Source organism: Scomber japonicus, chromosome 12 (genome assembly GCF_027409825.1).
Source record: "Scomber japonicus isolate fScoJap1 chromosome 12, fScoJap1.pri, whole genome shotgun sequence".
Lineage (NCBI taxonomy): Eukaryota > Metazoa > Chordata > Actinopteri > Scombriformes > Scombridae > Scomber > Scomber japonicus.
This window is the reverse complement of record NC_070589.1, coordinates 35,452,174-35,462,414: the sequence shown is the minus strand read 5'-3', so window position 1 is coordinate 35,462,414 and position 10,241 is coordinate 35,452,174. Positions and strand designations below refer to the sequence as shown.

Below are 10,241 nucleotides of genomic sequence, written 5' to 3'. Positions count from 1 at the left end.
ATTGAACTGGGCGTAACCTCCATGCTGTCTTGCTGCGGAGTTCAGTCTGAATTAAGTCCCTCCCTTCCTTCCCTCCTACCTTCCTTCCTTCCTTCTATCTATCTATCTATCTATCCATCCATCCATCATCTTACCCATCCATCCATCCATCCATCCATCCATCTACCTTCTGAATTGAATCAGTCTGTATTTAGTGTTTGTAGAAGCTGAATGTCCTCTGTGGGCTCCCGTAGTCGTCCTGTACTGTAATTACAGTGTTAGTGACTGAGGCACAAAGAGCCGCGGGGGAGGGGGAGGGGGGAGGGGGGAGCAGGGGAGGGGGGGGGGTCTCATGCAAGATTAATTAGCAGCTCTGGATGGTAATATGTAAAGTCTCCTGGGTGAGTTTCAGCCTCCGATCATCAGTCAGAGCAGCAGACCTGACGGAGACGAGTCCTGAGAGGAGAGGCAGAGTAAAGGATTCAGATCTGAGAGACTGAACAGGAAGTCTACCACCAGGAAATGGAAACGTGCGAGTCCATCGACGGTCCGGAGCACCAATGAACCTGGATGAGTACAGAGGTTCAGGTCCAGGTTCAGGTTCAGGTTCAGGTTCAGGTTCAGGTTCAGGTTCAGGTTCAGGTTCAGGTCCAGGTCCAGGTCCAGGTTCAGGTTCAGGTTCAGGTTCAGGTTCAGGTCCAGGTCCAGGTTCAGGTTCAGGTTCAGGTCCAGGTTCAGGTTCAGGTTCAGGTTCAGGTTCAGGTCCAGGTCCAGGTTCAGGTTCAGGTTCAGGTCCAGGTTCAGGTTCAGGTTCAGGTCCAGGTTCAGGTCCAGGTTCAGGTTCAGGTTAGATAACTGATAACTGACCCGGAACCTGTGAGAGAGGGTTAGAGTTCACTAAATATTTAACCTGCTGGTGGTTGAAGTAGTACTGTAGTAGTACTGGCAGTAGTACTGTAGTAGTACTGGTAATACTGTAGTAGTACTAGTAATACTGTAGTAGTACTGGTAATACTGTAGTAGTACTGTAGTAATACTGTAGTAGTACTGGCAGTAGTACTGTAGTAGTACTAGTACTACTACTAGTACTACTACAGTACTACTACAGTACTACTACAGTATTACTAGTAATACTGTAGTAGTACTGGTAATACTGTAGTAGTACTGTAGTAGTACTAGTAGTAGTACTACTACAGTACTACTACAGTATTACTAGTACTACTACAGTATTACTACAGTACTACTACAGTATTACTAGTAATACTGTAGTAGTACTGTAGTAGTACTAGTAGTAGTACTAGTACTACTACAGTATTACTAGTACTACTACAGTATTACTAGTAATACTACAGTATTACTAGTAATACTGTAGTAGTACTGTAGTAGTACTGTAGTAGTACTGTAGTAGTACTGTAGTAATACTGTAGTAGTACTGTAGTAGTACTGGTAATACTGTAGTAGTAGTAGTAGTACTGTAGTAATACTGTAGTAGTACTAGTAATACTGTAGTAGTAGTAGTAGTATGACAGTGAAGTCAGTACTATTAGCAGTACTACCAGCAGTACTACTAGCAGTACTATTAGCAGTACTATTAGCAGTACTACTAGCAGTACTATTAGCAGTAGTATTAGCAGTACTACTAGCAGCAGTACTATTAGCAGTACTACTAGCAGTACTACTAGCAGTAGTATTAGCAGTACTATTAGCAGTAGTATTAGCAGTAGTATTAGCAGTACTATTAGCAGTAGTATTAGCAGTACTACTAGCAGTACTACTAGCAGTAGTATTAGCAGTACTACTAGCAGTAGTATTAGCAGTACTACTAGCAGTACTATTAGTAGTACTACTAGCAGTACTATTAGCAGTAGTATTAGCAGTACTATTAGCAGTACTACTAGCAGTACTATTAGCAGTACTATTAGCAGTACTACTAGCAGTACTATTAGCAGTAGTATTAGCAGTACTATTAGCAGTACTATTAGCAGTACTATTAGCAGTAGTATTAGCAGTACTATTAGCAGTACTACTAGCAGTACTACTAGCAGTACTATTAGCAGTAGTATTAGCAGTACTATTAGCAGTACTACTAGCAGTACTATTAGCAGTAGTATTAGCAGTACTACTAGCAGTACTACTAGCAGTACTATTAGCAGTAGTATTAGCAGTACTATTAGCAGTACTACTAGCAGTACTATTAGCAGTAGTATTAGCAGCACTATTAGCAGTAGTATTAGCAGTAGTATTAGCAGTACTACTAGCAGTAGTATTAGCAGTACTACTAGCAGTAGTATTAGCAGTAGTATTAGCAGTACTACTAGCAGTAGTATTAGCAGTAGTATTAGCAGTACTACTAGCAGTACTATTAGCAGTACGACTAGCAGTACTATTAGCAGTACTACTAGCAGTAGTACTACTAGCAGTACTACTAGCAGTAGTATTAGCAGTACTACTAGCAGTAGTACTACTAGCAGTACTACTAGCAGTAGTATTAGCAGTAGTATTAGCAGTACTATTAGCAGTACTACTAGCAGCAGTACTATTAGCAGTAGTATTAACAGTACTATTAGCAGTACTACTAGCAGCAGTACTACTAGCAGTACTATTAGCAGTACTATTAGCAGTACTACTATTAGCAGTACTATTAGCAGTACTACTATTAGCAGTACTATTAGCAGTACTACTAGCAGCAGTACTATTAGCAGTACTACTATTAGCAGTACTATTAGCAGTACTACTAGCAGCAGTACTATTAGCAGTACTACTAGCAGTACTATTAGCAGTAGTATTAGCAGTACTACTAGCAGTACTATTAGCAGTAGTATTAGCAGTACTATTAGCAGTACTATTAGCAGTACTACTAGCAGTACTATTAGCAGTACTACTAGCAGTACTATTAGCAGCAGTATTAGCAGTACTATTAGCAGTACTATTAGCAGCAGTATTAGCAGTAGTGTTAGCAGCAGTGTGACGGTGCATGTCAGTGAAGTCCAGGTGAAAGTGAGGATGCTAACTGTATTTGTGGAGCTGCTGGAGCAGCACTGAGCTCAGCTCTGCTGGGACTCTGGGCTGATGGACTGTTTGCTCAGCACTACCGCAGGTTATTTTTAGTCCGTCAGCATCTCCAGCAGCACGCAGCTGTACGGCCGACACTGTAACAGAGAGGAAACTGAGACAGAGGACACACAGACAGCACATACAGAAAAGTCTCCACTTTCCTTCCCATCGCTCAGACAGAAGCAGTACGTGTTAAACTCTAAATCTTTTATTATAAATGTGTTTTTAAATGTGCAAGCAGATAAATAAATATATAAATCTAACTAGCTGACTGATATAAGACTAGGGTAATATTGGTCAGACTAGTGTAAAGAAGTGAAAGTGTTACTTCACCAGCAGACACTGGTTCATTAATAATCCTGCGGTGGGGAGGAAGAACCGTCGGGCTTCCATCCCTCCATCGTGATTCATTGCTGTATGAGGCGGTCTAATAATAAAGCTGTGGATGATGTTTTATTGATAAAGTCGTCCTGCATGCTGGGTTCACTGAGGCAGATTTCACTCTGTCAGCTCGTCTCTCTGCCAGCAGACGCCTGTCAGGACTCATGATTCTGTCATCTGAACTCAACTTTAGGAGGTGAACGGTTCAACCTCCTGCTGCATAAATTCACCCAGCGTACCCGCGCTGCTGCTGCTGCCAGTTGTTTTCTGAAAAAGTGGAAAAATTGTGACGCATCAGCATCAGGATTGTTTTGGATGTGGAATGAGGTCGACGCCAGGCAGGAAGCTTTTAGTTCAAAGATGGTTGATTTCAAGCAGGTTTGAAATCCTGGTAATTGAATTAACCCTTTATAGGACACTCATTGAAAGGAAGGGAGGAAGGAAGGGAGGAAGGAAGGAAGGAAGGATGGAAGGGAAGGAAGGAAGGATGGATGGAAGGAAGGAAGGGAAAGAAGGAGGAAAGAAGGAAGGAAGGAAGGAAGGAAGGAAGGTAGGGGGGAGGAAAGAAAGAGAGAAGGAGGGAGGAAGGAAGGGAAGAAAGAAAGAAGGAAGGAAGAAGAAAGGGGGATGAGGAAGGAAAGAAGGAAGGGAGGAGAGAAGGAGGGAGGGAGGAAGAACAGATGGAAGTAAGGAAAGGAAGGAAGGATGGAGGAAGGAAAGAAGGAAGGGAGGGGAGAAGGAGGGAGGGTGGGTGGAAGGAAGGAAGGAAAGAAGGAAGGAAGGAAGGAAGGAAAGAAGGAAGGAAGAAGAAAGGGGGATGGAGGAAGGAAAGAAGGAAGGGAGGGGAGAAGGAGGGAGGGAGGGAGGAAGAACAGATGGAAGTAAGGAAAGGAAGGAAGGATGGAGGAAGGAAAGAAAGAAGGGAGGGGAGAAGGAGGGAGGGTGGGTGGAAGGAAGGAAGGAAAGAAGGAAGGAAGGAAGGATGGAGGAAGGAAAGAAGGAAGGGAGGAGAGAAGGAGGGAGGGTGGGTGGAAGGAAGGAAGGAAAGAAGGAAGGAAGGAAGGATGGAGGAAGGAAAGAAGGAAGGGAGGAGAGAAGGAGGGAGGGTGGGTGGAAGGAAGGAAGGAAAGAAGGAAGGAAGGAAGGAAAGAAGGAAACCCAATAAAGGGTTAAATAGAAACACTGCAGCCCCATTTACACAGAGTAGTTTACTGTATCATTGAATCCAGATACCTCGATCTAGAGCTGACCTTTATATGCAAATACTGTTTATGACTAATGTTATGACTGTATCTGGATCTTAGTGTTGTATCCAGATAGCTGCATGTAGTCTGTGTTCTGGCATCTAGATTGTATTTCTGTGTGTAGATCATTGCAGGATATTCTGCGCGTAGCTACTGAAACACCAAAGCTCCAGTTAATGAATGTTAGTGTTGGATACGTTAGCTATTCATGCTAACGTATCCAACACTGACTTCAGCTGTTCAAGCAGGCGACACTGAAGAAAATTAGGGTTAGGGTTAATGTGTTGAGAGTATTTAATCAAACTTAGTGCAGGGTTAGGGTTAGTAGTATTTATTCTTACTGTATGTTGAGATGATGTCAAACTGAAGCATCATGAAGGTTAAATGACGCTTTTTTCACACAACCCCCCCCCCCCCCCCCCCCCCCCAATAGGCTTAACATGTCCAGCTGCTAAGTGCTCACAGCTGCCAGAGGGAATATACTGTGTGTGTGTGTGTGTGTGTGTGTGTGTGTGTGTGTGTGACACTAGTCTTGTTTTCATTGATAGATTTCAAATACATTGAGTGTTGAGAGTATTTGATTAACTGAACACGTGACCTCCAGAAGTCTAGAGGCAACAACAAATCGAACATGTAGGCAAGGAAAGAAGGGACCTGAGGTTTAATAGAGGAGATGGAGAGAATCAACCTTCTGCAAACAGACCTAAAAAGGCCTGGAAAGACTACGGAGGACAGAAAACCTTCGTAGGACATCGTTGTACGGGGATCTGTTCAGATTTGTGAAAGGACTGTTAATAAAAGCAAAGAGCGGAGCACTCCGAGTGTCAAAGAGGGAACTTGAAGATCATCTGAGAACAATATACACAGACAACCAGAGACATGAACAGAAGAACTACTTCCTGACATGCCCCCCAATCCTCAACCAGAACACTGGTGTGACGACTGTAGAGACGGGCAGTCTGAGGATCCAAAAGGGTGGAAGGAGAGGAGTCTGTAGTCTGTAATCTGGATGACTACCTTCCATCAGCACCTATATGGATGACATGACCACTTTGGCCACAACCATCAAATGTACAAAACAACTCCTGGAAAAAACTTAGTTCCAGCACAACATGGGAACGGATGAAGTTCAAGCCTAGCAAGACTGGGACCATCTCGATTATCAGAGAAAATACCAGAGATTCCACATTGACAGAACACCAACATACCAAATACCATACCATCAGTATCAGAGGTCTAGAGTTTAGGATGGTGGTACGATGCAAGCCTTAAGATCTCAGACCAGAGGAAATGATTGAAGGAAGAAACCATCAATGCCTTGCTAACAAAACCCACTGACTTCAAGTTGAAACTTTGGTGCCTGCAGCTTGGATAGATCCAAGAAGGACACACAGAGGACAGATGTTTCTACCTGATGACCTCAGTGAAGCTTCTACCATCACTGCTGATTCTGCTTTACGGGACTGAACCACTGAGAGAAGAGACCTGGACTGGACTGATCCTCCTGAGCTGTCAGTGAAACACCAAAGAAGGAGGTTCCCGCCTGATGACCCCACTTAAGGAATATTGTTGTTTACATTAAAAGATTATAAAACTAAGTCTGATGATCTCAGCTGACCCGCAGCTGCCCTCTGACCTCCAGCCAAACATTTAGCTCAAGTTTTAATCTTTTTCTCAACAAATCAACTCACAGGTTCCTGTGTGAAGGATCACATTTTAGTTTTAATGATGTTTGTTCACAAATGTCTTAATTCTGTAGCATTTATTTTCTCCCCTGATGTGTTTCCACCACAGAGATCAAAATATAAAGTCAAATGGAGAAAAATAAACAACTTGTACTAATTTGTTTTTACAATTTGGATGTCACATTCACACAAAAGGTTTAATACATGAAACCCAGATAAAGAATATTCTGAGGTAGGGGAGAACGGGGTTGGTCGTCACACTTTTTACTTTCCTTTGAATTCCACATAAACCGTATACTGAATAGATTCCCTTTTCATTTGTAATGAAGCCTAAAGTATCAGGTAGGAATAGAGAGGTTTTACTCTCCTTCAGATGATTCTGTTCTAAAGATATGAACCGTCTGTCAAACTCATTCCACAAAGGGCCGTGTGGCTGCAGGTTTTCATTTCAACCAAGCAGGAGCACACATGTGCACCAATCAACTGACTGAAGAGTGAGTTCAGCTGATTAAATGAGTCAAGCCTGGTGTGCTCCTGCTTGGTTGAAATGAAAACCTGCAGCCACATGGCCCTTTGTGGAATGAGTTTGACATGCAGGGTCACATCGTCCCATCGTGGTGTTGGTAGTAAGACACTATGGAGGTTGGTAGTAAGACACTATGGAGGTTGGTAGTAAGACATCATGGAGGTTGGTAGTAAGACACTATGGAGGTTGGTAGTAAGACACTATGGAGGTTGGTAGTAGGACACTATGGAGGTTGGTAGTAAGACACTATGGAGGTTGGTAGTAAGACACTATGGAGGTTGGTAGTAAGACACTATGGAGGTTGGTAGTAAGACTTCATGGAGGTTGGTAGTAAGACACTATGGAGGTTGGTAGTAAGACACTATGGAGGTTGGTAGTAAGACACTATGGAGGTTGGTAGTAAGACACTATGGAGGTTGGTAGTAAGACACTATGGAGGTTGGTAGTGAGACACTATGGAGGTTGGTAGTAAGACACTATGGAGGTTGGTAGTAAGACACTATGGAGGTTGGTTGGTAGTAAGACACTATGGAGGTTGGTAGTGAGACACTATGGAGGTTGGTAGTAAGACACTATGGAGGTTGGTAGTAAGACACTATGGAGGTTGGTAGTAAGACACTATGGAGGTTGGTAGTAAGACACTATGGAGGTTGGTAGTAAGACATCATGGAGGTTGGTAGTAAGACACTATGGAGGTTGGTAGTGAGACACTATGGAGGTTGGTAGTAAGACATCATGGAGGTTGGTAGTAAGACACTATGGAGGTTGGTAGTAAGACACTATGGAGGTTGGTAGTTAGACACTATGGAGGTTGGTAGTAAGACACTATGGAGGTTGGTAGTTAGACACTATGGAGGTTGGTAGTAAGACATCATGGAGGTTGGTAGTGAGACACTATGGAGGTTGGTAGTAAGACACTATGGAGGTTGGTAGTAAGACATCATGGAGGTTGGTAGTAAGACATCATGGAGGTTGGTAGTAAGACACTATGGAGGTTGGTAGTAAGACACTATGGAGGTTGGTAGTAAGACACTATGGAGGTTGGTAGTAAGACACTATGGAGGTTGGTAGTAAGACACTATGGAGGTTGGTAGTAAGACACTATGGAGGTTGGTAGTAAGACACTATGGAGGTTGGTAGTAAGACACTATGGAGGTTGGTAGTAAGACACTATGGAGGTTGGTAGTAAGACACTATGGAGGTTGGTAGTAAGACACTATGGAGGTTGGTAGTAAGACACTATGGAGGTTGGTAGTGAGACACTATGGAGGTTGGTAGTGAGACACTATGGAGGATGGTAGTAAGACACTATGGAGGTTGGTAGTAAGACACTATGGAGGTTGGTAGTAAGACACTATGGAGGTTGGTTGGTAGTGAGACACTATGGTGGTTGGTAGTAAGACACTATGGAGTTTGGTAGTAAGACATCATGGAGGTTGGTAGTAAGACACTATGGAGGTTGGTAGTAAGACACTATGGAGGTTGGTAGTGAGACACTATGGAGGTTGGTAGTAAGACTATGGAGGTTGGTAGTAAGACATCATGGAGGTTGGTAGTAAGACACTATGGAGGTTGGTAGTAAGACATCATGGAGGTTGGTAGTAAGACACTATGGAGGTTGGTAGTTAGACACTATGGAGGTTGGTAGTTAGACACTATGGAGGTTGGTAGTAAGACACTATGGAGGTTGGTAGTGAGACACTATGGAGGTTGGTAGTAAGACACTATGGAGGTTGGTAGTAAGACATCATGGAGGTTGGTAGTAAGACATCATGGAGGTTGGTAGTAAGACACTATGGAGGTTGGTAGTAGGACACTATGGAGGTTGGTAGTAAGACACTATGGAGGTTGGTAGTAAGACACTATGGAGGTTGGTAGTAAGACACTATGGAGGTTGGTAGTAAGACACTATGGAGGTTGGTAGTAAGACACCATGGAGGTTGGTAGTGAGACACTATGGAGGTTGGTAGTAAGACACTATGGAGGTTGGTAGTAAGACATCATGGAGGTTGGTAGTAAGACACTATGGAGGTTGGTAGTAAGACACTATGGAGGTTGGTAGTGAGACACTATGGAGGTTGGTAGTAAGACACTATGGAGGTTGGTAGTAAGACATCATGGAGGTTGGTAGTAAGACACTATGGAGGTTGGTAGTAAGACACCATGGAGGTTGGTAGTAAGACATCATGGAGGTTGGTAGTAAGACACTATGGAGGTTGGTAGTAGGACACTATGGAGGTTGGTAGTAAGACACTATGGAGGTTGGTAGTAAGACACTATGGAGGTTGGTAGTAAGACACTATGGAGGTTGGTAGTAAGACACTATGGAGGTTGGTAGTAAGACTTCATGGAGGTTGGTAGTAAGACACTATGGAGGTTGGTAGTAAGACACTATGGAGGTTGGTAGTAAGACACTATGGAGGTTGGTAGTAAGACACTATGGAGGTTGGTAGTGAGACACTATGGAGGTTGGTAGTAAGACACTATGGAGGTTGGTAGTAAGACACCATGGAGGTTGGTAGTGAGACACTATGGAGGTTGGTAGTAAGACACTATGGAGGTTGGTAGTAAGACACTATGGAGGTTGGTAGTAAGACACTATGGAGGTTGGTAGTGAGACACTATGGAGGTTGGTAGTGAGACACTATGGAGGTTGGTAGTAAGACACTATGGAGGTTGGTTGGTAGTAAGACACTATGGAGGTTGGTAGTAAGACACTATGGAGGTTGGTAGTAAGACACTATGGAGGTTGGTAGTAAGACACTATGGTGGTTGGTAGTAAGACACTATGGAGGTTGGTAGTAAGACACTATGGAGGTTGGTTGGTAGTAAGACACTATGGAGGTTGGTTGGTAGTAAGACACTATGGAGGTTGGTAGTAAGACACTATGGAGGTTGGTAGTAAGACACTATGGAGGTTGGTTGGTAGTAAGACACCATGGAGGTTGGTAGTAAGACACTATGGAGGTTGGTAGTAAGACACTATGGAGGTTGGTAGTAAGACACTATGGAGGTTGGTAGTAAGACACTATGGAGGTTGGTAGTAAGACACTATGGAGGTTGGTAGTAAGACACTATGGAGGTTGGTAGTAAGACATCATGGAGGTTGGTAGAGAACATAAAGAGGAACAATCATTCCTATAAGAGCATTTTTTGTCCTTCTATAACTCTGACTGCTCTGAGCTTCACATCTGGAGGAGTCTGGCTCTTTGTTTCTGCTCATTTTGCATCTTAAAGAAAGAAAGAAGTAAATATATCACATTATATATTTATATATACCAACATGTGACAAACATGTTTTGGCGTAACTAAGATAAACCCTTCCTTCCTGTCTCTCTCTCTTCATACTGTTTAATGTTCATGATGTTTTAT

General features: G+C 43.1%; 1 long non-coding RNA gene across 1 annotated transcript; it reads left to right on the top strand.

The window, feature by feature from the left end:
- The first annotated feature begins 8,791 nt into the window (after positions 1 to 8,791).
- Positions 8,792 to 9,378, top strand: LOC128369504 (uncharacterized). The gene is made up of 3 exons (XR_008322014.1): positions 8,792 to 8,808; positions 8,970 to 9,084; positions 9,361 to 9,378. It is a non-coding gene; the product is annotated as an uncharacterized LOC128369504 (long non-coding RNA).
- The last annotated feature ends 863 nt before the right edge of the window (positions 9,379 to 10,241 follow it).